This window comes from Lacerta agilis, chromosome 17 (assembly GCF_009819535.1).
Source record: "Lacerta agilis isolate rLacAgi1 chromosome 17, rLacAgi1.pri, whole genome shotgun sequence".
Taxonomy (NCBI): Eukaryota; Metazoa; Chordata; class Lepidosauria; order Squamata; family Lacertidae; genus Lacerta; species Lacerta agilis.
This window is the reverse complement of record NC_046328.1, coordinates 23,647,367-23,674,379: the sequence shown is the minus strand read 5'-3', so window position 1 is coordinate 23,674,379 and position 27,013 is coordinate 23,647,367. Positions and strand designations below refer to the sequence as shown.

The 27,013-nt window shown below is 46.2% G+C and overlaps 1 protein-coding gene across 2 annotated transcripts in view; it reads right to left on the bottom strand.

Moving 5' to 3' along the window:
- The window catches only part of PC (pyruvate carboxylase), a 252,297-nt gene that overhangs the window by 222,478 nt on the left and 2,806 nt on the right, over positions 1-27,013 (bottom strand). Inside the window, exons 1-2 of one of the 2 annotated variants that reach the window (XM_033174391.1) lie at positions 24,725-24,821; positions 20,033-20,132 (exon numbers count right to left, since the gene is read on the bottom strand). The gene's annotated coding sequence lies outside the window, so the exon portion shown is untranslated. Of the gene's footprint in view, positions 1-20,032; positions 20,133-24,724; positions 24,822-27,013 lie in introns of those variants that run through there. The other variant, XM_033174390.1, reaches the window with a different exon arrangement.

The following is a 27,013-nucleotide window of genomic DNA, read 5'->3' as shown; positions in this document are numbered from 1 at the left end:
CGGTCCCGGCTCCTGCCAACCTAGCAGTTCGAAAGCATGTCAAAGTGCAAGTAGATAAATAGGTACCGCTCCGGTGGGAAGGTAAACTGCGTTTCCATGCGCTGCTCTGGTTTGCCAGAAGCAGCTTAGTCATGTTGGCCACATGACCCAGAAGCTGTATGCCGGATCCCTCGACCAGTAACGCAAGATGAGCACCGCAACCCCAGAGTCGTCCACAACTGGACCTAACGGTCAGAGGTACCTTTACCTTTATCTTTAGGTGTTGCTCATGGTCAAGCTCTGCCACTGAACCACAGGCTTGCTGACCACTGGCCCACTTCATCTTCCTCTACCCGCTCCCCAAGACCTCACAGCAACCCTGTCACCCAAGAGCTGCCCGGCTGTAGATGGTGGGGACTGAGACTGGGGCAGATGCAGTGTCCTCTTTGCTCTGCTGCTCCCTACCGGTCCTGAAAAAAGGAACTTGCAAAGTATGAAGATTTAAAATAAAAATGCAGCAACTGGGCTTTTTTTTACCTTTCCCTCTGGAGCTGCGCTTCTGATGAGGCTTCGGTTAATTATCCACTGAGCTGTTTGCGCAGTGGGGGCCCAGTTACAAATTAAGCAGAGCGCCTCTTGCCGCTGTGAGGGGTCAAGGCTGGCAACAGTGGCACTCAGAAACCAAATATTTACAAGCCAGATCTGTGCCCCTGAAACGCAGCCACCCTGACCCAGAGCCCCCAGGGCCGCTTCCCACAATCCACAAGTAATAATTATTAATAACAGAGGCCGGTAGGCGAGTGGATCAGAGAAGGAAGGCGGGTTTCAAGGCAGGGTAGGAGGCCTCCTTTCTGAGGAAAAGAAGCCAGCCCTCAGTTTTTAAGAACTGCCTTGCTGCATTGGGTCCAAAGCCCAGAGGTCCAGCTTCTTCTTGCCTGCGATGTAATGATTAGGGTGTCAGGCGTCAGGCTAGGAGACCTGGGTTCAAATCCCCACTCAGCCATGAAGCTCACCTTGGGAACATCACCAGCTGTCAGTCAAACATACCCTGCAGTGCAGTTGAGAAGACAAAATGGTGAGGTGGAGAAGGGCAGCGCATGCCACCTTGGGCTCGCAGGAGGAAAGAGAGGATAGAAAGGAAATAAGCATATAAGGAGTGTTCTCCTGGATCAGGCCAAATGTCTTCCCAGTCCAAGTTTCCAGCTTTCCACAATGACCAGCAAGCAAGCAGGACATGAAGGCAAATTACTACAACAGCAGGCATTCAAAGATAGAGCACCCCTGGACATGGAGTCTCCATTTAGCCATCAATTCTAATAACAGCCTCTAATAAATCTCTTGCCGCTACTACTCTCCCCTTTGAAAGCCATCTAAGCCAATGGCGATCAGCATAGTTTGTGGAAAGAGCTTCTCAACTTATAAGAATGTACAAAGAGTGTACTGGGTCAGGCCAAAGGGAGCCCCCCATCAAGTCCAGCATCCTGTTCTCACAGTAGCCAGCCAGATGCCTCCGCTGGGAAACTTGTAAGCAGGACTCAAGTCAAGAACCCTCTCCCTTCCAGGAACTGGCACCCAGAAGCTGCCTCCGACCGTGAAAGCAGAGCAGAGCCATTGTGGCTAGTCACTCAATCACCCTTTGTGGGAAAACCTTCCTTTCATCAGTCCTGAGCTTACTGCAAACACATAGCACTGGGTGGCCTCGAATTCCAGCATTTACAGGAGAGGGATTGGGGAAAGGGGAGAGAAAATATCCCTTCCACTTCCTCCACAGAATAACACCCACACAAGTATTTTGCAGGCTGGCTCAATCTGCAATGAGACTGAAGCCCTCCCATGGCTAGTGTGCTCTCTCCCTCTCTCTCTCTCTGCCCTGCTTGCTGCTCTTCCATCCTTTGGGAGACTTCTGCAGTTTCTCGTTCCAGAAAGCCGCTCTCCCGTGCACCAGTGTTATTAAGCTTGTGCTATTAAAAAACCAGAGAGCGGCACAAGGAGCCAAGAGCTCCTCTCCAGCCAAAGACTTTTCAATACTGTACATGTGTTTCATCCTCCAGTTTTGCCCACGGGGAAAAATATTTTTGGGGTTGCACCTTACCTCGGATGATTTTTTTTTTTAACAGGCCAACCCAGGAGCTGTGCTCACCCTCCGTGTGTGTGCGCGCGCAGAGACCCAGCAGGTGACTCAGGATATGAATCCCTGGGGACCTGCAGCCCCCCACTGAACTCTGGACAACCGCCCTCCCCACCTTCCAATAAACGGCTCACAAGGGAGACGGAGGGGTGTAACTGGTTCGCTCACATATCCCAGGCACATTCCGTTGGGAGATTAACCAGGCTAGCCACAAGGGGCCCAGCAGGAGGAAGCAGGGGCTAAAGAGAGAGGCAAGGATCTCTCTGGTTCAGAAGAAACAGATCTGTCTTGGGTGTAACCAGGCTGGCCTTCATTCAGGGCCAGGCGCTTTGAGTTCTCCGGGTCAAAGGATGAAACTGGAAACCGTCCACTGCCCAGCTGTCCCTGCCTGCTGTCTCATCCTCACAGGGATTCTGGAATGGAATGGATTGTTATTTCGCTGCGGACACCCAGAATCCACGCCCCCATCTTAGTCTATCCCTGATGTCCTGCAGATGTTGTCCAACTACATCTCCAGTCAGCCCCAGCTGTGCTGTATCGGAGGGGCTGCCTCACGTCACACAAAGCCACCGGGCAAGAGAACTCCTTCATGCTTTCCTTTGGATCATCGGTTCTATAACAGCTAAAACAGCCTTCCCCCAACCTGCTGCCCTCCAGATTACAAGTTCCAGGCCGGGAGCTGATGGGAGTTGGGGCCCAAACTTGTAGAGGGCGCCAGCTGGAGAAGGCTGGGCAAGGCAGGTGCTTTCTGGATGCTCACAAACAAGGCATGCAGGAAACAGCCCCTGCTATTCAGATGTAGATGCTCTCATGGCTAATAACTACTGGCCAGAAAAGCCCAGTGAGGACTTGGAGACTACCCAGAAGAGAAAGACTTTCCTGCCCCCCCCCCCCCGAGAAATAATAAAACTCAGTAAATATATCTATTGGTGCTTTCTAACCATCTCATTTGATTTCCTCTTACATTTAAAGGCTCCTCATCTGTGATCAGCTCCACTAGACCTCTCTGTCTGCCACCCTCTCTCTCTATCTTCTTCCCCTGGCAAAAGTGAGAGAAAAGAGACAACATTCATATCGCATAATGTTCAAACCATCATATTGGATTCCAGTCCAGCTCCATTGGCTTTCCTGAAAGAAAGGGTTCAGAATGGCTCTCTGCTGCCCTCTAGAGACCTGAATGTTTTCTGTTGCTTCAGAGCTAAATTCAGATTTATTTAATTTTCCTGATGCTTTCTATACTAATTGCAGTCATGGCTTCCCAAACTCCTCTCACACTGCAAAACAAAGAAACACACAACAATGCTCCCATTGAGAGGGTGTGCTTTCAAAATGTGCAACAGTAAGAGCCACACACTCTGAGGAGCCCATTTCCACATGCCCCTTACCAGTTTTGTTTCTAGGAGAATAGTTGGTCTAGTCATGCCTCCTTGTTGGAGTCCAAACCTAGATCTTGGGATAGGGGAGGTATTTGGTCCCATTCACATTTAATATGAACCTGCCTGATTTGCACTTCCTGAAAAAATGCAATAATCAGAAAAATGCAGCTATCCTTCAAGATTTGCAGTCCACACACTGCACTTCTCCAACAGAAAAAAGATGTGCATAAAAATTATAGGAAGGGTGCATAAAGCTGCATATATCTATGGAAATATACAAAGATGTGCATTAGGGAAAACTGAACACAAGCAATTTATTTTAGGAGACATGTGCCGCAAAATGCTTGTGGAATTTCATTTTTCTGATGCGCAAATGTGGCAAACTCCAGTTAAAATTGGAAGAATGAGAAACCGAGAGAAACCAAAACTGGCAGATTTGTCTTCCCTCACCTGGAGCAGTGACACATCCAGAGATGCAACAGGGAGGCGATCACTCCCCTTGTCAACTGACCTTCTCCCTCTCCCACCAATGAATTCCAGCATCAGCCTCAGAAAACAGACCCTTTGTAGCCACTCTGAAACTGGCAACCAAGTGTTCAAGGTGTTCCACAAACATGATCTCAGCAATTCTTACAACATCCTGGCCAGGTGAGCTGCTTTTATCAGTATTTTATGAAGAAGGGCTGGCAGGGGTAGAGGAGGAAAGAGAAGAGGTTTAAAAAAATATTTTTGTCCCAAAGGTGTTTTTTTTAAACAATTGTTTAATATAAAATCAAAATTACAAACAAGACCCCCAAAAATGATCAAAGCTACTAAGCATAACACAGGAGCAGTACTAAGGTTGTACTTTCCAAATAAATTAAGAGCAAATAATATAGAAAGAGAAATGCAGCAAGATGCATCATGAGAGCCACATATTTTTTTTATTTGATGGGGCAAGGGAGTTTTGCATATCTGAATTTAACACGTAAGAAATGAATCCCACTAGACATCATTGGAAATGTTCTGGTCTTCCTCGCCCTTAGAAATGCATGATTTGTGAGTTACTTCCTCTGCAAAAGAGTCCATGTGTTCTTTTACCCCAGCAAGAGGACAAATCCCAACAGCTGATAACAGTTGTCTGTTGGGGAAGGAACAAACACATGGGACGAATTAAACAGGGTGGATCTGGCCCTGGCCCACACTCAAGGGTACCATTGATTGATTGATTGATTGCATTTATGCCCCACCTTTTCCTTCGCCCCCTTCTTCATTTAATCCGCACCACTACCTTGTGAAGTAGGTTAGGCTGAGAGGCAATGACCAGCCCAAAGTCATCCAAGCAAGATTCATGATGGCCCAGTGGGGAATTGAACCCTGATCTCCCAGGTCCTTGGGTGGACACTCTAACCATTACACCACCACTGGCTCACTTTTCTAAGGAAATGGGCAGGATGGAGACATACTGGATCACATGCATACGGAAGTCCACATGCATGCTTGCGTCTCCAAATGGTACACTCTGGACTCCTTGAAGTGTAACCAGCAGGGACAACCCAATCAGCTCCCCCACTCCACACCCTCACATTTTTCACAATGAACCCCTGAACTAAAATCAACTGAAATCTAGAAGAGTTTTAAGAATGTGACTTAAAGAAAAAGTTACAGGTGGGTAGCCGTGTTGGTCTGCCATAGTCGAAACAAAATAGAAAATTCTTTCCAGTAGCACCTTAGAGACCAACTGAGTTTGTTCTTGGTATGAGCTTTCGTGCACATGCACACTTCTTCAAACTCAGTTGGTCTCTAAGGTGCTACTGGAAAGAATTTTCTATTTTGTTTAAAGAAAAAGAGAGCACAATAGATGTGCGATTGATTCATTCATTCATTCTGCTGTCTGACGGCCCTTCAAGCTTCTCTCTGCCCCCCCCCCAATGACAGGGGTGGTGAACGCCTGACCTTTTTGCGATTCGGTTTTAAAATGCCAACAAGACAAAACCTGATCAGAGAGCTGTTGGCTGCCAAGATTCCTGGGCTGTTAAAAAGCAGCTAAAGCAGGATCAACCCATGGGAGGCTGAAACGAGATACATCCAAATCTGGGGCACAACGTTTCGCTCCATTAAGGCAGCCTTTGCCAACCTGGGGCCCTCCAGATGTTTTGCACTGGCACTCCCACCAGCTCCCAGCCAGCCACCATGCCAAATGGTGGAAAGACAAGGGCTGGTGGGAGGTGCTTTCCCAAGCAATACTGGCCTACCTCACAGGGCAGTCAAAAGGAGTGTTGGGATAACTACACCACAAAAGGCCGAGAAGCGTGAATTGCTTTCAGTGCTCATGGGCAGAGAACCCCTTTTCAGCCTCATGAACGCATTCCCCCTTGTGGGGAATCTTCTAGGGCAGACACCCCCAAACTCAGCCCTCCAGATGTTTGGGGACTACAACTCCCATCATCCCTAGCTAACAGGACCAGTGGTCAGGGATGATGGGAATTGTAGTCCCAAAACAGCTGGAGGGCCGAGTTTGGGGGTGCCTGTTCTAGGGGGTTGCATGTCAGCTGTGGGCAGGGCCAGGTGCAAAAGTGGGTGTGGCGAAATGAGAGGAGCAACAGGTGCGACTTTTTCTCTTGTACAATAGGCAACGTTCCAGCCACACAAAAAGCCAGAGGCTTCTGCACAAAACAGATACACTTCTCCATCCTGGCACATGGCTTCAAGTTCACATTTTGGCAAAGCAAACACACTTGAGGAGATGGGCAGAGAAGAGCTTGAAAGGAGTGCCACCCAGGAAGGGTCCTGAGAACCAGAGAGAGGGGTGTTTGCCCCCTGCCTTCCCCCCCCCCCATCCCAAGGCCTGAAGTTCCCCACCACCACCCCCGACATAACTGGGCACCTGCCAATAACTAGCAGCTTTTAAAGGGTTACATATTTGAGTGATGCTCCCATCTTATTTTTAGGAATTTTACTGCTTAGACTGTCTTACTGATTTGTTACTTTAAGTACTGCTATTAATCCACTGATTGCCAGCCATCCTGAAATATTTTAAATAGAAAAGGCAGGCTACTCTAATCATATCAAATCAATTATTAGAGTGGCTAAAAGCTCACATTTGTTTTATTTTTTTTAAGGTCATAATCTGCACAAAGCTCTTGTGAATTCTTACACCGCAGGGGGTCATTTTGGGGCTGGCGTGGGAATTTTTTTTTGGGGGGGGGGGTTGATGGTTGTGCTTTCAGTAAGTCCAGCTGATCTCTCTCTGCAGCGGAAGCAAAAGAACAACCAGAGGAATTTCATTGTGCCTCACGAGTTGTTCAATAAATGTTTCATTAATATTGCTAATATTATTATTCCAGACGCTTTGTAAACTGCTTGATTGTGAAATACCACAAATAAGTTTTCAAAAGAATAAAACAATAAAATCAGTTTAAAAGGATTAATAAAATCAGTTTAAAAGGATCAGAAATAAATCAAAAAAGGATTGATACGCAAGTCAAGAGTCTACATATCTGAGCAGGCCTGTCTATAAACAAAAATGCTTTTATCAAGAGCTGAAAAGAGTACAGTGAAAAGTGTACTGGTGTCAAAAGTGAGGGAGTTCCAAAGTGTAGATGCTGCCATATGGAAAGACAGATTTCTTACAAAATCTGTACCTGTAACAATGCCAGTTCTGCATATCTAAGCTGCCGAGTGAGCATATATGGGGTAAGGTGATTTTGCAGGTAAACTGGTCCCAGGTTCTTCAGGGCTTTATATACTAAAGGTAACACCTTAAACTTGGCCCAACAGCAAATGGGCAACCACAGCGGATCTCTGAGCAGAATGTTAAAAGCTGGCAGGGTCTAGCTCCCATCAGCAATCACGCTGCAGCATTCTGCACTAAATAAAGTTTCCAGATCAAGTACAAGGGAAGCCCCATGCAGAGCGCATTGCAGTAATCCAATCTTGAAGTAACCAATGCATGAACTACTGTGGCCAAGCTTTCCCAGTCCAGGAATGGTTGTAGCTGCTGCACCAGTCACAGCTGGTAAAAGGTGCTTCTAGCCACTGAGTTGGACCCAGAAGCACCCCCCAGAGTGCAAACCTGCAACACCCCAGGGGGAGTTTTGTTTTGCTGATCCTGTTTAATGTCACTGGGAATGTGGTGCAGAATAATGTTAAGGTCAGTTATGAGAATTATAAGGTCTAAGTTATAAAATAAATGTTCATAAATGTACCAGGCAAACACATACATAAGTATATAAACCACATGTCTGAAACAGTACAGGAAAACAGTCCTGAAACCATTTTGACTCTCCCAAATTGACCTCAAATGTTTCTCTGCAAGGAGCAAGGAAATGAGAAAACCTTCCCATTGTCTCTTTGCTCCCAAATCCTGTCTCGAGGGCCTATCTGTGTATGGCTAGGGTGAGCCTGTGACCTGGATTCAGGAACTGAGGATTTACCATCACAAAAGAATGACCAGGTAAAAGCAATCAGTGACCATTATCAGGTATCCTGGCAGACAGGATTCTGCTGTAGACCGCCCCTTCAGTGATGTATCTATGATGTATTGGGGGGTGGCCTTGAGCTACAGGGTGGCAATTTCAAAAATCTATATAAGAGCTTGCACACCAATGTTCTGAGTTCCTCCTCCCTCCTGTGTGGTCGGGGTGAGGAACCTGTTGCAACAGCTTTAATAAAGATCAGGCTTACTAGCTGCTTGCTTCTCAATATTCTCTGGTTGGCCTGTTATTTTCTCCTACTGATAGAGAACCTACATAAGGACTTGGGCTGTTGGGTACCCCATAAGGGAAAGGGAGCAGTTTTTCTTATAACAGGTCTTTGGTTCTTATCTTTTTTGGGGGGGATATTTTTTTAAAAAAAATAATCCATAATGCAGTAAAATTATAACTGCAAAAAATACAAATTGAAGAAGTAGAATTTTGAGTCCTCTTTCAAAAGTAATTATTAGCCCTTACCACCCACAGAGGACAGTAGCTCCTCCTAGCTCTCACCTGGGAGACCAATATTTCCCTGTCTCTCACCCAGGGCCCTCCATCAACCATCTACCACTCCCACGAGTATACAGCCTCTGGACCTGGATAAAGGCCGCAGACATAGGACTCCAAAGAAATAAGAAAAGAAGGGAAACAAAGAAGAGAATCAGGGAAAAAAGACAGAAAGGGCCAATAAAACGGAAGAGAAACGGATAGGAAAAAGAAACTTTGGAGTTCAAGATACAAAAAGAAAACTGATTTTCCATCTACCGGTAACATAAAAAAGGCGAAAGGATCATTTAAAACATTCAATCCATGCTTTAACTTTTTGATGGGTGCAAAAAATTGTGTGGGCAAGAAAATGGAAGGACCGGAATCTGCCATCTGTTTCGGAATGGCTCATGAAAAGTGTTGGCAGCAATGAATGCACGTGGAGAGATGGAATTGCTTTGTGGATTATCGGCATGAGAAATATAGAAATGGAAGATTAGAAAGGTACTTTTTAAATCTAGATCACAGCTTCCCAAACTTTTTTTTAGGCTCCTGCCCTCTTGGTTCCATAAACTCACCCCCAGTGCCCCTGAACCCTTCCCTACAAAACTCATTATTCAGAATAGCGGTTGGCACAACCCACTAAGGAAGACAATAACACAATAAAATTCAAAGCAGTGGCAATTAATTGCACATTTATTCAAACTCCAATTAAAACTAAATAGTTCAATTTGACAAAATTCATAACCTGGATCCAGTGACACCAGACAGTGCATGAAAAATACTTTTACAAATTCTGACTAATGAAAACTTAAGGGTGAAGGAAATTTGTAACTACTTACTAAACATGCCCAAAACCTTCACCTACCACAGATGTACGGTACTCAATTTGTAAGTAAATCAATAGCCATTACCAATAATTGGCAATCCCATGACTTGTGACACCTCAGAATGATAAATACAAACGAACGTGACCAAAGCAAATAGCTTTGAAAGTGAGGAAGGTGTTTCGCTCCAGGCGGCAGCCTGGTCAATCGTAAATAAGCGATCAATACACTCACTCACCTCCAGCACTCCTCTACCACCCCCTTGCTTGCAGCACCCCCCAAGTAATCCCACTGCCCCCCAGGGGGAAGTATCACCTACCCTGGGAACCACAGATCTAGATACTGCATTTGACTATGCCTTCCTTTGCTTATCAATGCATTATACTTTTTCTATTAAAAATAAACCCTATATAAATAATATTTTGTGTGGCCAAGGGCAAGCCACGACTCAAAACCCAATTCATGATACGCAATATGGTTATTAAAACAACAACAACAAACAAATGAATACTGTCGAGGATATGAGAGAAGGGGAGAAGGGCATTTGGAGCAGCCCAGTGAGAGCCACAGGTCCTTCCCCTGCGCCCATTCCAAAGCCCTGAACAATGAAGGACCCTGAGGCAAGGGACGGCCGATGCAAGATGAGTCTGGCTCAGGGAACCAGCTTAAACAAACAGGACATTGCCAGGGGAGGTGAAAGCTGAAAAGAAAACAGCTGCAGAAATTAGGAGCAGAGGCAGGGAGATGACTGGAAAGCAAAATAAACAAAACGTCAAAAAAAGGTAGAAGATTCAAAAGACTCTAGAGCAGGAAGGAACAAATTCATGGAGGAGCAGTCTATTGATGGCTATTAGCCATGATGGCTGTGCTCTGCCTCCACAGTCAAAGGCAGCAATGCTGGAAATCGCAGGAGGGGAAAGGGCTCTCGTGTTCGAATCCTGCTTGCGGGTTTCCCAGAAGAGGCATTTGATTGGCCACTGTGAGAACAGGATACTGGACGAGATGGGCCGTTGGCCTGATCCAGCAGGCTCTTCTTACGTTCTTAGGTTTTGCCCCAAAAATGCCCCAGGGCCCAGTTAATAGGAGCATAAGAAACTGCCTTACACCAAGTCAGACCACCGTGGTCCATCTACCTCAGTATTGTCTACACAGACTGGCAGCAACTCTCCCAGGTTTCAGGCGGGGGACATGCCCAGTTGGACATGGAGGTGCCTTGAACCTGGGGCCTTCTGCATGCAAAGCAGATGCTCTACCACTGAGCAGAAGCCCCTTCCTTAAAATGGAGGAACCCCAAAATAAGCCAGATATGTGCTGCATGCACACTTCCTCCTTACCCCTTGTACACCCACAGCGGAAGGCTGCTATCACAACAACTTCAAAGTAAGGAAGGCGGGGAGAAGGGAATTCTTTATACAGCAGATTAAATTCTGAGCCAGAGAAGACTTTGCGGGATTTAAGTCTCCTAAGTGGTAATTGATACTTTGGGTGTTGTTAATAAATTTGGAACTAGCTCAACATCTATGCTATATATAGATTATTCAATAATATACTAATTGGTTCATTTGGGATATATACCCATTTCTCTTGCCTCCAAAAGCCTTGGATCCCATCACATCTCCTAAATAAAAGTAAATAGTCCTCATACAGCTTCCCACAACTCCAACAATTATCCTGAGACAGATTATAAATCCATTTTAATTTGTACGGTGTTTCCACTGAGGCAGAGTTGTGTAAAATGAAGATCCTAAAATAAAGCCTCTCCATTAATTGCCAGAATGGTTCTGTAAGATTTGGGACGTAACTACAATTCCTTATACAGCCAAATCGCATCTAGCACAGGGGTTACATTCTGGGGGTGGTGCATATATGCAAAACCGCATATAGGCACGTCACCCCCTTGGAGCAGCCCCTGCAGAAGCAATCTTATCTTCTGGAGCTGGAACACCATACAGATCTTAGTGTAAGCAAAGCAAAGAACTTTTCAGTTCTCCACCTTGCTTACTGGGGCTCTCATGAGATCTCACACGGCCTCTTTCTACGCCACGAAAATCCTGCACAAAAAAGAGATTTTAAGCTCTCCGTCTGCCGTGTGTTTAATTTGTGCGATCTCAACCGGCCAGCCGTCAACCGTGTAAATTTGAAATCATGCAAGTTAAATACGCATTAAGTTGTGAGTTGTCTCTTTGCCGGCTAGAGTAAATTATATATGTTATAGATAGTAGGCAATTATTCCTGGAATACATTTGGGACAGGGGTACTTGAAAGGATCACCTGCTCTCAAGAGACTCAGCCTGCCTGATAAGAACATCCAGGGAGGCACAGATCCAGGTCACAGCAGCAGCAGCAAAAAATGTGCCTGTGGTTGGCCGCATAGGTTGGAGTTCCAGACCCTGGAGTACCTTCCATTTGGGATGTGCATCTAGCCTAGGGGTAGAGAACCTGTGGGGCCCTCTAGATGTTCTTGGACTCCCAACTCCCATCTGCCCCAAACAGCATGGCCAATAGTGATGGGTGATGGGAGTCGTAGCCCAGCAACTTTGGAGAGTCCTCTACAAGCTCCCCAGCTCCTGCTCCCTTCCCTCTTATCCTTTCCAAAAGGTGTTGAACGCCATTTTGTTCCAAAGAGCCTCTACCAACCCAGTCTGCATCTGCGGCAGAAGTGTTTTAAAGGTATTTTTAGATGTTTTATTATTTGTTGCTTGCTGCCCTGGGCTCCTTTGGGAGGAAGGGCAAGATATAAATTTAATAAAGAACAAAAATAAAATAACCTCTGTTGATTTGTTCCTCCTGATTTGAAGTTTTTTTGCCTAGCTCTGTGTGTGTGATTTACATTTCACATTGTTCTTTTGCTGCTCAACTTATTTATGTTTATTGTTGGTGTTACTGTAGGTTGAATCCAACTAACTTCTACTCAGAATAGAGCCACTTAAATTATTGACTCTAAGCTAGTAATATACAATAATTTGAGTGAGTCTACTCTGACCAGAAATAACAAACCAATATTTTATTCTGGTCTCACGACACTTTGAGTAAAGAAGTCGCTTATATGTGGCAATGCAGTGGTACCTCGGGTTTCAAACTTAATTCGTTCCGGAGGTCTGTTCTTAACCTGAGGTACCACTTTAGCTAATAGGGCCTCCCGCTGCCACTGCACCGCCAACGCACAATTTCTGTTCTCATCCTGGGGCAAAGTTCTTAACCCGAGGTACTACTTCCGGGTTAGTGAAGTTTGTAACCTGAGGTGTTTGTAACCCGAGGTAACACTGTATACATTACAGATGTGCAGAGGCGTAGGAAGGTCAGGTGGTACCCGGTGCGGAAAATTTCTTGTCCCCCCCCCCCGTTGACACACACACACCCACACCCCCGCAAAAATGGTTTTACGTTATTTCATATTTTCTTACAAAGGAAAAATAACAAGTAATCATAAAAAACTTTTATTTATATCCCGCCCTCCCCAGCCAAAGTCGGGCTCAGGGTGGCTAACATCAGATACATAACATTGGTATAAAATCAAACAATAATTAAATTACCTCCTAAAAACATCTCAAAATCAAATTAAAGTCTAATTAGATGGCTTTCCACAGGGTTGGGAACAGTAATGCTCCACTGAACTGAAATTTCAGCCTTCACGACATAGGAAAACAGCCAAGTAAACAGCTATTTTGGTGGAGGAGGGTCAAGATATTAACCGATATGCATGAAATTTCATATATAGCTATATAATCCCTAGTATAGCAAGATAAGACCTTTGGAGCAGGCATTTTAAAAAAGTTTTTTTATGAACCTCCCTAGTAGGGTAGTAATTGTTCCTTGATAATTTGTCACCCCCTCCATTATGGAACATGGGGCGGACCGCCCCCTACGCCCCCCTTGCTATGCCCCTGCAGATGTGGTTTTCTGCACCTCCTTTGTTTTGCATTAAAAGCTTTTGTCCCCAGCGGGAGTTGCAAGAACCTTTGGCCGAAGCAATAAGAACATAAAAAAGCCTGCTGGATCAGGCCAGTGACCCATCCAGTCCAGCACCCTGTTCTCACAGTAGCCAACCAGATGCCTTTGGGAAACCAGCAAGCAAAAGAGCTTGCTGTGGTTTCAGTAAATGGTATTCAGAAGCTCTTCGTCCTCCAACTACGGAGACAGAGCATAACTGCCGTGGGTAGTAGCCATCAATAGCCCTCTCCTCCATGAATTTATCCAATCCAGTTTTAAATCCTCTCGAGTTGGTGACCAACACTGCCTCCTGTGGAAGTGAGTTCTGTCACATTTTGTATAGAGACATCTCAAGGCACAGCACTTTTGGGAGTAAGATAAGCAAGTAAACAAAGGGTGCTTATAGTCAAAATTTTGGCAGGCAGGGGAAGAGAGGGTGGCATGATATTGTGCCAACCCAACAGAAAGGAGAGAGAAATGAATGCCCACTTGCACTATTTACTCTGCTTGGTACAGAGAGCCAAGCATAAATTAGCTTAATTAATTAATTAAGCAAGCAAGTCACAGCTCCATTCAACCCAGGCCACCTCCCTCCAATCTCTGCCTAAGGCATTTCCAATAAATCTTGCTCCACAAAACCATGAGGACTAGAGTCGTTTGCTCCCCCTCCTAAAGTTGAAGGCAAGAAACAGCCAAACGAACGAGGCACATACCAGGCTCTGATCTTGGACAGAGACCCTGCAGAAATAACGTACAGCAGCCCACTTCTAAGTATAAATGCTGGGTTATGTATTAAGCTGTAGACAGAGAGTCAATGGCAGAAGTTGATTACTAGTCTGTCTAGAAAGGTTGACCAGCCTCCTTCCCCCACCCCAAAATCTGGGATTCGTGCCACTTAATAGGCAAGAAGAATCCCAAAACTTTGGTCCTGGGGGAGGCAGACACCAACTATCTGCTCCTATTTCCAGCGTCCTCAGCAGATTGAGAGCTTCCTGCAGCATGGCGATTATTAAAGAGTTCCCTTCGGCACAAGACGTAATTGCCACCTGTCCCCCAGAGCAGCCGCCAACTCTCTCAGAAACACTTGAAGCCACGCTAGTTAATAAATCCCCCATTTAAAAGGCTTCCCCGTTAACATTCCAGAATGGAGTTGAAGGCTTTCCGTCCCCTCGCGGACGGACACAGCCCACAAGACCTCTCACTTGCAATGCTGGCACAGTTCTGACAGACGCTGGTATGGCAGGGAGGTGGGGGGGGAGGCCTTCTGGGAAGCAGGAATGAAAACTCTCTTTCTCTCTCGTAGCACTACAGCTCACGGGCACCCAACGAAGCTGAATGTTCATGACTTCTTCATGCAGCGCATATAGTTAAACTATGGAACTCGCTGCCACAGGAGGCAGGGATGGCCAAAACGACTTGGATGGCTCTCAAAGAAGATTGGACGAATTCGTGGAGGGAAAGGCTATCAATGGCTACCAGCCATGATGGCTGTGCTCTGCCTCCATGGTCAAAGGCAGTAATGCTTCTGAATACTAGATGCTGGAAATCACAGGAAGGGAGAGGGCTCTTGCACTCAGGCCCCGCTTGTTGGCTTTTCGAAAGAGGCATCTGGCTGGCCACTGTGAGAAAATGCTGGACAAGTTGGCATGATCTAGCACAGGCATAGGCAACCTTCGGCTCTCCAGATGTTTTGGCCTACAACTCCCATGATCCCTAGCTAACAGGACCAGTGGTCATGGATGATGGGAAATGTAGTCCAAAACATCTGGAGAGCTGAAGGTTGCCTATGCCTGATCTAGCAGGTTCTTCTTACGTAAAAAGGAAGAGTGGATGTTAAAATTGCCCATCTCCTGTTAGTAGCACCTGGAATGAGCAGGCCCACAGTTCACCTGGTAACAATCCTTCCCACTTTAATGAGGTGCATTGTATTTCTGCTTACATTTCTGTTTCTTAATTGGTGGCTGCACACATAAATTAGCATGTGTAAATGTAATGCAGATCTGTGGCATCCTCTGTCTTTCTTTCATTCTTTCTGTAGTGGGGGGTGGTAGAAGCCACCATAGTCAGTTCTGTCCCTGTACTACTTGGCCAACAACTGTGTCCCAAGGCCACATTCATACCATACCTTTAAAGCACTATACCACCACTTTATAAACAGTCACAGCTTCCCCACAAAAATTCTGGGAGCTGTAGTTCAGGCGCTGAGAGTTGCTAGGAGACTCGTATTCCTACCCCCCCTGAGCTACAATTCCCTAAGTGGTTTAGCAATATATCCCTCTTCCCAGGGAACTATGGGAACTGTAGCTCTGCAAAGGGAATGATGGTGGCATTACATTGTTTTCAGTGTGTGGTGTGAACATGGCCTAGTGTTTCTTGAGAACGCCATTAAGAGGAAGCAGCATTTCATGAGAAACTGGGCTCGGAGCATAGCAATACTTTGATGGGGGGGGGGGGAGAACGCACATGCATAAAAGCAGACATAGGCAAACTCAGCCCTCCAGATGTTTTGGGACTACAACTCCCATCATCCCTAGCTAACAGGACCAGTGGTCAGGGATTATGGGAATTGTAGTCTCAAAACATCTGGAGGGCTGAGTTTGCCTATGCCTGCATAAAGGCCATGAATATTTAGAATGTCGGGCTAGGACCTGGGAGATCGGGGTTTGAATCACCGCCCAGCCATGAAGCTCACTGGGTGACCTTGGGCCAGTCACTGCCTCTCAGCCTAACCTACCTCAAAGGGTTGTTGCTGTGGGGATTAAATGAGGAGGAAGAGAACCATGTAAGCCATTTTGAGCTTCAAGGAGGAAAAGGTAGGATATAAATGCAATGAATGAACTAACGAATCTGCTGCCTTATAATAATATGGGTTCTGGATATTTTGCCTCAGAAGACAAAAGGAATACATACTTATATTAGAAATGGAAGTTTGGCATTGAAACAATAGGCAAAAGACCAGCAGGGGAGAGAAATCATGCTGGTGAGATCAACAGGAAGACGAGGTTAGCTGCTGCAAATATTTATGCTCCTAGCATCACTCAAATACCGTTTCATTTCTATAAAATATATATATTACACCCATATGAACCAGGTCTTAAAGCTTAAAGAAAAGTGCTAAGGAAGAAACTATTCCAGCTGGGGGACATAATGGAATTATAAATGTGTTTGACACATTATCTATATTTTTAGAACCCACCCCAGTTTTGATTATGATTTGTTTTAAACTATTTTTTAATGATGTATTTTATATTGCTGTAAACCACCCTGGGACCTTTTGGTGAAGGGTGGACAATAAATCTAATAATAATACAATGTGGAACCTGGTAGATCAAACAGGAAGCAAACCCCAACCAAGTCATTGACTTTTACTATGAAAAGGGGAAACAAGCAACGCAGCTTCTATTCCTGGTTAATGTCTGGGGGTATCTGCACCTTACAGAAAAAGAATGTACAGTACCTTCTCTCAATGTTCATCAATCTCATCCAATAATTAATTGTTTTCTGGCTTAGTAAACAGAGCATGAGACTAAATAACATTCGACCTATTTGATGCAGAGCATAATCCAATATTTAACAGTTTAGATACAGTGCTTAAGTATTTTATTGTTAAAGAATAATATGGCTATGTAAAATTCTTCAAGAGTGTTGGAATAAATATGTGCAGGTATTGAGGGGTCTTACAGTCTGCAACTTATTCAAAGGGCCTGCAATATTCTATATTCAGTCTGCAATATTCTATATTTCCCCACCAGGTACCCTCCACTTTGCACTAAAACTCCCAGGCAGTGTGGTTTTATGATGCTGGGCATTATGGGACCACAGCTGTGATGGCTGGGGCTGATGGGAGTTAGAGTCCAAAACATCTGGAAGGCCTCAGGTGGGCGAAGGCTGTTGTCAAAGTGTGACTTACTTGATTGTTTGAGACTCAGGCTAGTATTGTTCCTAAACTAGGCTTCCTCAAACTCAGCCCTCTAGATGTTTTTGGCCTACAACTCCCATGATCCCTAGCTAGCAGGACCAGTAGTCAGGGATGATGGGAACTGTAGTCTCAAAACATCTGGAGCGCCGAGTTTGAGGAAGCTTGTCCTAAAGGTAAGCACAAACTAGAGTGATGTCCGATATCAACCCCTTTGTGGTTTTCACCAACATGCAGATTAACCGTGGTTTTCAGCTGCACTCACAATTGCTGAGAGGCAACTAGGGCAGGCAAATGGCCCACACGTCTCCTGCCACACTCACATTTTGTTCCTAGGTCTTGCAAGATGAGAGCCTTTTGTTCTGATGGCTACAGAACAGCTATTCTGGGGGTGGGTGGAGATTTTTCCAAGCATTACAAGAGCTCCCCCACTGGCTTATCAAAAGAGGCCTCTTATCTTATTCAAACCTGGAAATGGGCAGCCTCCACCTGATATCTGAGGTTCAGCTTTGTAGTCCGCAGGGGAACGATGATGGGTGAGCCGGAGCAGCAAGACACGCAGCAAGGGGCGGGGAGAGAATACAATGCTCAGGTGCCTGAAAGACTAATTGGCTTTGCAAGCAGCTGAAAACAGCCTTTCTTAGCAAAAGCACATAGTGGCTGAAACAGCACCCAGCGGAGAGGAAGGGGCAGAAAGAAGCACTTTGGGGTCAGCACAGATCTGTGTCTAGCACTCCGACCTGGCCGACAAATGCACTACCAATAAGAGGTAGGAGTATCATATGACAGAACTGTGGAGTTGAAAGGGACCACAAGGGTCATCTAGTCCAACCCCTTGCAATGCAGGAATCTTTTCCCTAACACGACCCTGAGATTAAGTGCCTCATGATATACCATTTTGGATTACAGTGGTACCTCGGGTTAAGTACTTAATTCATTCTGGAGTTCTGTTCTGAACCTGAAACTGTTCTTAACTGAAGCACCACTTCAACTAATGGGGCCTCCCGCTGCCGCTGCACCACCAGAGCACAATTTCTGTTCTTATCCTGAAGCAAAGTTCTTAACCTGAAGTGTTATTTCTGGGTTAGCAGAGTCTGTAACCTGAAACGTATGTAACCCGAGGTACCACTGTACAGAACAGGGGTTGGATTACAGAACATTTTTTAGTGCTTCCCTAGGTAAATAAATAAATAAATAAAAATCCTTGTATGCAGCAAGAGTCCACAACAGGAAGCAGGCTGACTTAGAAGCCTGGGAGGATGTGTGGAGTCAAGTGCTGCTGAGATCTCAAAAGCCAAACAGAGGGGAGGTCCAAATAATATTTACACTAGCTGGAGGTAGGACTGAGGTGCCCTTGTCCCACCTGTGATCAGACAAAGTGGAACGGTTGTTAAGTCGCCTTGGGTTGCCCTGGACAAGACCAAGCGACTTAACTGATTAAATAAATAAATAAATAGTGTTACGTAAAATAGAAGATATGCAAACTAGCGGATCATTTATTCCAGTAGCTGAGTCACGCTACTCTCAGCTTGGATTAAAACCCTGAAAGATTAAAAATGTCTTGAAGCACTAAGTAGACAAGGCTCAGTTTATAATTATTTAACAGAGGAAGCCGCTTTCTGGTGCTGCCTCCCCGGTGTGGCAGCAATGGGTCTCCAGGAGTCTTTTTCAGTCTTACCTGGAGATGCCACTGGGGACTGAGCCTGGAACCCTCCATCTCCAAGGGGGCGAGGCCACTTGCACTAGATGAAAATGCACGCTTGCTTGCCTGGCATGGGCCCTGGCACCAATGTCGGTATGTTCCCCGCTCTTCAAAAGGGGAGCTCAGGGAGCAAGCTGAATTCTATCAATGAACCTTAGAACTCTGTATTAATCCGCTAAGCACGCACCTGTAACCTGGTCTACATTTAGCCTACGTACTGAATTTTGATTAATAACTGAGCTGAGATTCTGAGTACTACAGTGGTGCCCCGCTAGACGAAAAAGTCAATGGGGCTGCGAAAAACTTTCGTCTTTTTTTTCCGTTTAGCGGAGCGCGGCTGTCATTGCCGCTTCGCTAGACGAAAAAACCGCTAGACAAAAAAATTCGTAGAATGAATTATTTTCGTCTAGCGGGGCACCACCATATCTCCAAAAGCAGTAGCCAGGACACACACATTACTCGCTCCCAACTTTCAAACGGGGGGGGGGGACTACTTCTTCACCTCTACCCACTCCAAAGATAGAGAGTAGCTGAATATTGGTATTTACATAAGAACATCAGAACAGCCTGCTGAGTCAGGCCAACGGCCCATCCAGCCCAGCATCCTCTTCTCATAGTGGCCATGAAGATGCCCGTGGAAAACCCACAAGCGGGCCCAAGCACAAGAGCCCTCTCCCCTCCTGTGCTTTCCAGTAACTGGCATTCAGAAGCTTTTCTGCCTCAAGACTGTGGAGGCAGAGCACAGTTGTTTGGGCTACCGTGTTTCTCCTAAAATAAGACACAGTCTTATATTTTTTTTTGCTCAAAAAAACACAGTATGGCTTATTTTCAGGGGATGTCTTATTTTAACCGTGTCGCATCGGTACGCTGCATAGCCACGCCTCCCCAGGCTGTTTTAATGGGAGGTACCACGTCACTATGGCTTATTTTCGGGGTATGGCTTATTTTTGGGGAACGGCTTATATTTCGCAAATGCATAGAAATCCTGCTATGGCTTATTTTATGGCTATGTCTTATTTTAGGAGAAACAGGGTAGTAGCCATTGATAGCCCCATCCTCCATGAATTCATCAAATCCTCTTCTAAAGCTGGAGGCCATTGTTGCCTCCTGCAGAAGCGAGTTCTGCAGTTTAACGGTGTCCATTCTTACACAGTTCATGACCATTTGGAGTAAGCCTGAGGCTAGTCGGCCCACATCAGTTCATCAGAGAGATTTAGCTGAACAGGAAACATACCTTCAATGCCACTGTCCTCCTCTAGAGCATTTGGTCCAATCCTGGCCACCCTTCACACACCCAGCTTGATGTCCTGGGTTCAAAAGAGCAGAACTGTGGCCTGTGGGGATGAGGAGGAATGAAATAAGTTACGGGTCAGCCAAAGCACATCCTCACGCCATGCTTCTGAATCATTTACCACAAGATCCGCCTACATCAGCCTTTGCCAGCCTGGTGCCACCCCAGATGTTTTGAGGTACATCAGCCTCAGCCAGTGTGGGATGTCACCCAAACTGTGGCAACGGATAATTATACCTCCAGGCCTCCCCTCAGGCCTGCTCCATGCCCCTCCTTGAGTGCTTTTGCCTGGCTAGAATGTGCCATTGGAGAGGGATCCTGTTTCTTGCTTGCCTTGCTTGAAGGATGGAGAGAGATCAGGGGAGGGGAGGAGTGTGTGGAAACCTCTGACTTTCACATGACCGAAATGCAGCCTGCTGCAAAGGCCTTATCTGCGCTATGCGTTTAAAGCAGCATCACTCCACTTTAAACCATCATGGCTTCCGCTCCGCAAAGGATCCTGGAAACTATTTGTTACAGGTGCTGAGCGTTTTGAGGAAAAGCCTACTGTATTTATTCCCCTCACAGAGCTACAATTCCCAGAGTGGTGCAACAGTCAATCCCTTCCCACAGGGAACTCTGGGACAGGAATAGGGGAGTCTCCTAACAACTCTTAGCACCCTTAAGAAGCTACAGTTCCTGTCATCCATTTTGCAGAGCCATGACTGTTTAAAACAGTGTGATGGCACTTGAAATGAATAGCGCAGGGAAAGGGCGAAGTTAAGAAACACATCCACTACTCCACCCATTTTTATCTCAGGCCTCACTCACGGCTGGCATGTGGCCCTTGGAAGACTGCTCTGCAGCCTATTTTACAGAGAAATGTTTTCATTCTTGCTCGCCTGTGCGGGCATTTCAAAGGTGAAACGCCACGCCTGTGACCTGTTTTAACATTTTTCTGCCTACAGGGCAGATCTACCACGATCCCCTTCAAGAACAGGGGCTGCCTTTGTAACGATTCAGAGACTGAAATGGTCTCTGTGCACCAAAAGAAGACAGTGGACAGAGAAGATCTGACTTTGCTCAATAAATCGAACCAGATTAGGTTGGCACACACCCGAGAAGGCCTGTCACCGCGCGTGACAAGAAGACCCCCGAGTCTAAAGCAACTGTGACAAGATGACAAGCGGGATTAATCAGCTCAAGTCTCTTGTGGGAAACACCAGAGATCCCCTTTACTCAGGGTGGAAATACCTAAGCAGAGCTCTTGGTACACCACCACACTTCCACCATTTGCGTAGGGCAAAGAATGTGGCAAAGTGTGGCCGCATTTTATCTCCTGAGGTACACATGTTCCTTAACAAGAACAATTTAAACAAAATAGAAACCAAGTTTCTAGCCCCAGGAAAGTTTCAAAAGTCAGGAAGCTGATTGGCTGAACAGAGTTTCAATGGCAGAAGATTGGTGCAGACAGTGCTTCGCTTTACTACTACTACTGGCCTTTATTGACATGTTAAAACAGTAAAATCATACAAAGAAAGGCATCCAAATACATTGATAATCCTTAGCATATAGTATCTTCCCATGACTAGCTGATATCTGCAAGAGAACTTGGGAAGATGCCCCAAAAGGGCATGCAATTGGGCACAACCACTGTAAGAATACCACTTTCAATACTATTTTTTCTTAACACATAACCAGGACTATTACTTGTGCGTTTCATTATGAGTGGTTAGCATATTGGACCAGAAGAAGACCCACTGGGCTGAAATGTGTTTGGTTTTAGACAAACAGTAGTCATAAGAACACTAGTTTGTGGATTAGGCACTCACGTGGCCAGGTTATTATATTTATTATTATATTAAAGCATTCATATTCATTCTTTTATTCTATGTCATTTAAACATTTTTTTATCCACTGTGGTATTAAAAGTTTGTTCACTCATCTCTTTGGAACATTTCAGCAGCAATACATTTCAATTTCCATCCTTACCCAACTTCTTGTTCTTGTCACAGAACACATTATGCAAAATCCCTAATGGCAGAGTATACAAACCAAAGAGGAATTATGCAGATACATTTTGCATATTTCATGCACGTCACAGAGTACAGGTTTTCCAGACGTGGAGACAAATTAGCATTCAGGACACGCAGTCCTATCCAAAGCTTGGCTGCTGTGATTTTGACAAGTTGGGCCAGCACCTAACTACAGACGCATCCGGAACAGCGGTGTGAGCAGGACTTATCCAAGGAAGGCTGGCTGAGCCGTGGCCAAAGCTCACTCACGGGACCAGCTTAGCCACCTCACTTTGTAGTAAGGATTGTTTTCAGAGCCATTCAGAACAGAGCACAAGTTCTTTGGAACATCAGCTTCCCAGATCTGTCTCAAGGGATATCACAGTGGTAGTGTAGTCCAGTGTAGAGCCAGGGTGGTTATTGAGTGTTGGAGCCGGGAGAGACCAGGGTTCAATTCCCCACTCGGCTATGAAGCTTATTGGGAAACCTTGGGACAATCACTGCTTCTTAACCTACCTCACAGGGTTGTTGAGAGGATAAACTGGGGAGAGAGAACCGTGTATGACACCTTGAGCTACGTGGAGGAAAAGGCAGGATATAAATGTGATCAATCAATAAATGGCACCACGCTGTTCTAAGTCAGTCTTCCTAGTGGCCTTGCAGTTTTGGACTACAGCTCCCATTAGTCTTAGACAACAGGGCCATTTGTGTCCATGACTTTCGCCATCAGTTGTAGTCCCGCTTAGGACTACAACTCCCATCAGCCACAGCATCATACAGCCGTGCCAGCTAGGGCTGACTGAGGTTTCAGCCTAAAACATCTGCAGGGCACTAGGTTGCTCTCTTAATGCTAGTAGTCTGGTTTTTTCCAGCAAGATGGAATCCTCTCCCCTTTCCCTTTCGTTGAGGCCCCTGCCTCCAATCTTACACAACTCACAGTGTTCTCTTATCATAGGAAAAAAGGCAAAGGTCCCTTTCCACTTTAATCTCATTAAACCTTTCCACACTTCCCTTTGTTTTTTCAACTCTTGGAACATTCAGCTTAAAACTGCAGAGCAATGTCAATGATGAGATCAAAAGGAAAGCCTGCTGGATCAAGCCAGTGGCCCATCGAGTCCAGCATCCTGTTCTCCCAGTGGCCCAACCAGATGCCCCAATGGGAAGCCCAAAAACAGGACCCAAACACCAGAGCAACACTCTCCCCTCCTGGGGTTTCCAGAAGCATTGCTGCCTCCAACTATGGAGGGCAGAGCACAGCCATCCTGGCTAGTCGCCATTGATAGCCCTCTCCTCCATGAATTGGTCTAATCCAGGGGTGGCCAACCCCCAAGAGACTGTGATCTACTTACAGAATTAAAAACTGGCAGTGATCTACCCCCTTTGGGGGGGTTCAGGTCAAAGTTGTTGAGCCCTGTTTTGGGGGGGTGCAGGGAAAAATGAGCTTTTTTAAGGGGAGCCAAAGTTGTTGAGCTTCTTTGGGGGGGAGTGATCTACCAGTGATCTACCACAGGTGTCCAGTGATCTACCAGTAGATCACGATCTACCTGTTGGACGTGCCTGGCCATGGGTAGGCAACCTAAGGCCCGTGGGCTGGATGCAGCCCAATTGCCTTCTCAATCTGGCCCGCAGACGGTCCGGGAATCAGCGTGTTTTTACACGAGTAGAATGTGTTCTTTTATTTAAAATACATCTCTGGGTTATTTGTGGTGCATAGGAATTCGTTCATATTTTTTTTCAAAATATAGTCCAGGCCCCCACAAGGTCTGAGGGACGGTGGACTGGCCCCCTGCTGAAAAAGTTTGCGGACCCCTGCCCTACGCCCTCACTTTTTTATTTTTCACATTAATGCAGAGTTCGGAGTGAATGATCTGCACATCTCCTTTCCCAACAAATTTTCAGCCAATTCAACTGCAGCCCTGAACTCTGCCTGCAATGATGGTGCTTCTGCCAATGCTGGTTCCCCGCAGAGCTGCCCGTCCCCTCCGCAACACTTTCCCCAAAGCATGCTTTTGCCGCATGAAAAGAAAATCCAGTTTAGCAAGCATCACGTGCTGCCTTTCAGAGCAGCCTGGCCCCAATAGGAAGGGCTCAGGTCCCTGGCAAGCAGTCAGAAAGCAGAACCCAGGAGGCAGCTCCTTCCCCCTCTCTGGAAAAATTACACAAATGTCAATTGAAAGCGAGTTTTTCAAAGGAGGCGTGTGTGTGTGTGTTTGCACAATCATTCTCCTGTAATAATCAAGCATGGAGCTAAGCTGGGGGAGAGGGGGGTGGAATCCAAGCTCTCTTGCATGTGCGGAGGAGGCAGAAAAACACATACAAGCCCAGTAGGGCCACTGACTAAAGTTTTTCAATCCAAGACTGGTTGCTGACTGGTTGCATAGGGGTAGAATGGGGAAACCGCTACTAATATTGATTTCTAAAGAACCATTGGCATCCAAGACACAAGCAGAAGACAGAGGGGGGAGGTGACTAATTGTTGTTGTTGTTGTTGTTGTTGTTTGTATGCCGCCCATCTGACTGGGTTGCCCCAGCCACTCTGGGCAGCTCCCAACAAAATATTGTTTGTTTGACATCTGATGGGAGGGCATTTCACAGGGTGGACGGCACTACCAAGAAGGCCCACTACTATACAATAACTTACAATCGTAGAGGAGGAAGGAAGAGAGGGAAGTGGTCCCACAGGCACACAACCAGGCAACTCAAGAATGCAGGCGAGAAGCCAAAGTTTGCGGAAAATCTGGCTTTTAAGGGAGAGGAGGAGGAAAGAGACAAGTGTCATCACATGAGTGTCCTGGCAGACAGCACTAGGCCTAGAATCCTTACTTAAGAACAACCCTACTGGATGAGACCAAAGGTCCATGCAGCTGAGCTTTCTCTCTCAAAACAAACACCAGCCGGTTGCCCCAGGCAACTCACGACTGCAGCACAAATCCAGCGGCTGCCCACTAGTCCGAAGTGGGCACTGAGGGGCTTTTGGTTAAATGCAACCATCCCACAAGGCTACAGCATATGCCCCCCACCCCAACAAGTAATCTGCATCCTAGTTTAACCTACTCCAAGGGATATTCTCTACCTGCTTCCAGGTTTCCAGAGCAAAACATCTCCCGTGCCAGATGCAGCCGGGTGACGTCTCTCCTAGGTTGGCTCTTGGGCAAAGGCCCTTCACTTCTCCCCACATTCACTCATGCAAACAACAAGATTAGCAGCCAAGAATACACAGAAAATGAACTACTGTGGGCAGGGATGGAGGGAAAAGAGCTGAGATTAAGTCAGTGACTGGGTTATGTCATGGACAGCAGGCGATAACTTTTTCTGTTGCCTTTCAGCCAGACACAATGAAACCAATTTCTTTCTCTCTTTTTCTACAAATGGGCACTGGCAGGTAAAATATGATCTCTTCATCGGTGGCTGCAAGTTACTGGGACACTTTTGTTACAGCTGGAGAAAAACATTTGGCAGTTGGAATGTTGCCATCAAAGAAGGGAAGAGGAATGTGGAAGAACTAGTGGGGTTTCTGGAGGTGAATCGCACAGCGCCAGCATCCCACAGAATTGAAGAGTTGGAAGGGACCACAAGGGTCATCTTGTCCAACCCCCTGCAATGCAGGAACCTTTTGCCCCATGTGGGACTCGAACCCACAACCCTGAGATTAAGAGTCTCATGCTCTATCGACTGAGCTGTCCCAGCGTGGATTGTTGCATTTCTGGGACTTATTGAAGAGAGAAGAAGAGTACTCCCGGAGCAAGCCAATGTCCCATCTAGTCCAGCATCCTGTTCTCACAAGTCCCTGGCTATGCCATGCAAAGGCTTAGGAATGACTAAGCTAGAATGATTGTTAATAATCACATGTGCATCAGAATAATATAAGAAGAGCTTGCTGAATCAGGCCAATGGAACATTGCTGGATCAGGCCAATGTTCTCACTGTGGCCAACCAGATACCCCAATGGGAAATGCAAAAACAGGGCCCGAGCACAAGAGCAACTCTCCCTTCCTGTGACTTCCAGCAACTGGTATTCGGGAGCATTGGTGCCTCTGACTGTTGAGGCAGAGCAGTGCCATCGTAGCTAGCAGCCATTAATAGCCTTTTCCTCCATGAATTTGTCCATTCCTCTTTTAAAGGCATCCAACTTGGCAGCTATCCCTGCCTCCTGTGGAAGTGAGTCGCATGGTTCAAGTACACACTATGCTGACAAGCGGCGACCCCACCAAAATCCAGCATGGTGGTGGCCTCCTGTGGCTTCAGACCAAACCCTGTCTCATCACCTCCACTGGCTTCACCTCGTTCACCAGACATTTCCTGGATGCTTCCAGGTCTACCTGGACCACTGCAAATAGAAACACAGTAAATTGCCTTATACTGAGTTAGACCATCAGTCCATCTGGCTCAATACTGCCTACACTGACTGGCAGCAGCTCTCCATGGTTTCAGGGAGTTAACTCCCCCAGCCCTACCTGGAGACACCAGGGATTGGACCTGGGACCTTGTGCGTGCAAAGCAGATATACCTTCCACTGAGCTACAGCATTCTCCAGAGGATTTTTTTTTTTAAGGTAAAAACAGAGGTTCTCAGACAGAAGCCCACATCACAGATCACACGTTCCTGCCTTTGTTTTCCTGGAGGCACCATTTTCTCACAAGCTTTGGCTTGCAAGCCAGGATGGGAAGGAACCTCTCTCCAAAATAAGTATTGCCAGCAGGCTGCTCTTCGTGCACAGACTTGAGAAAAGCCTGGCTGTGCCAACAGTTGGCTGGGAAATGTTAGTTCCGCTACACTTGGACAACGTGTTCCTGCTGGAAATGGGGCTGGGAGGATGTCCCCCGCTAGGACACCTCCCTGCCAGGGTGGAAGGGGCAAAAGGGATGGGGGTGTCTGGACAAAATTTCAGCAAAGATGCAGGCAAATCAGTAATAACCTCACCCTGAGACCA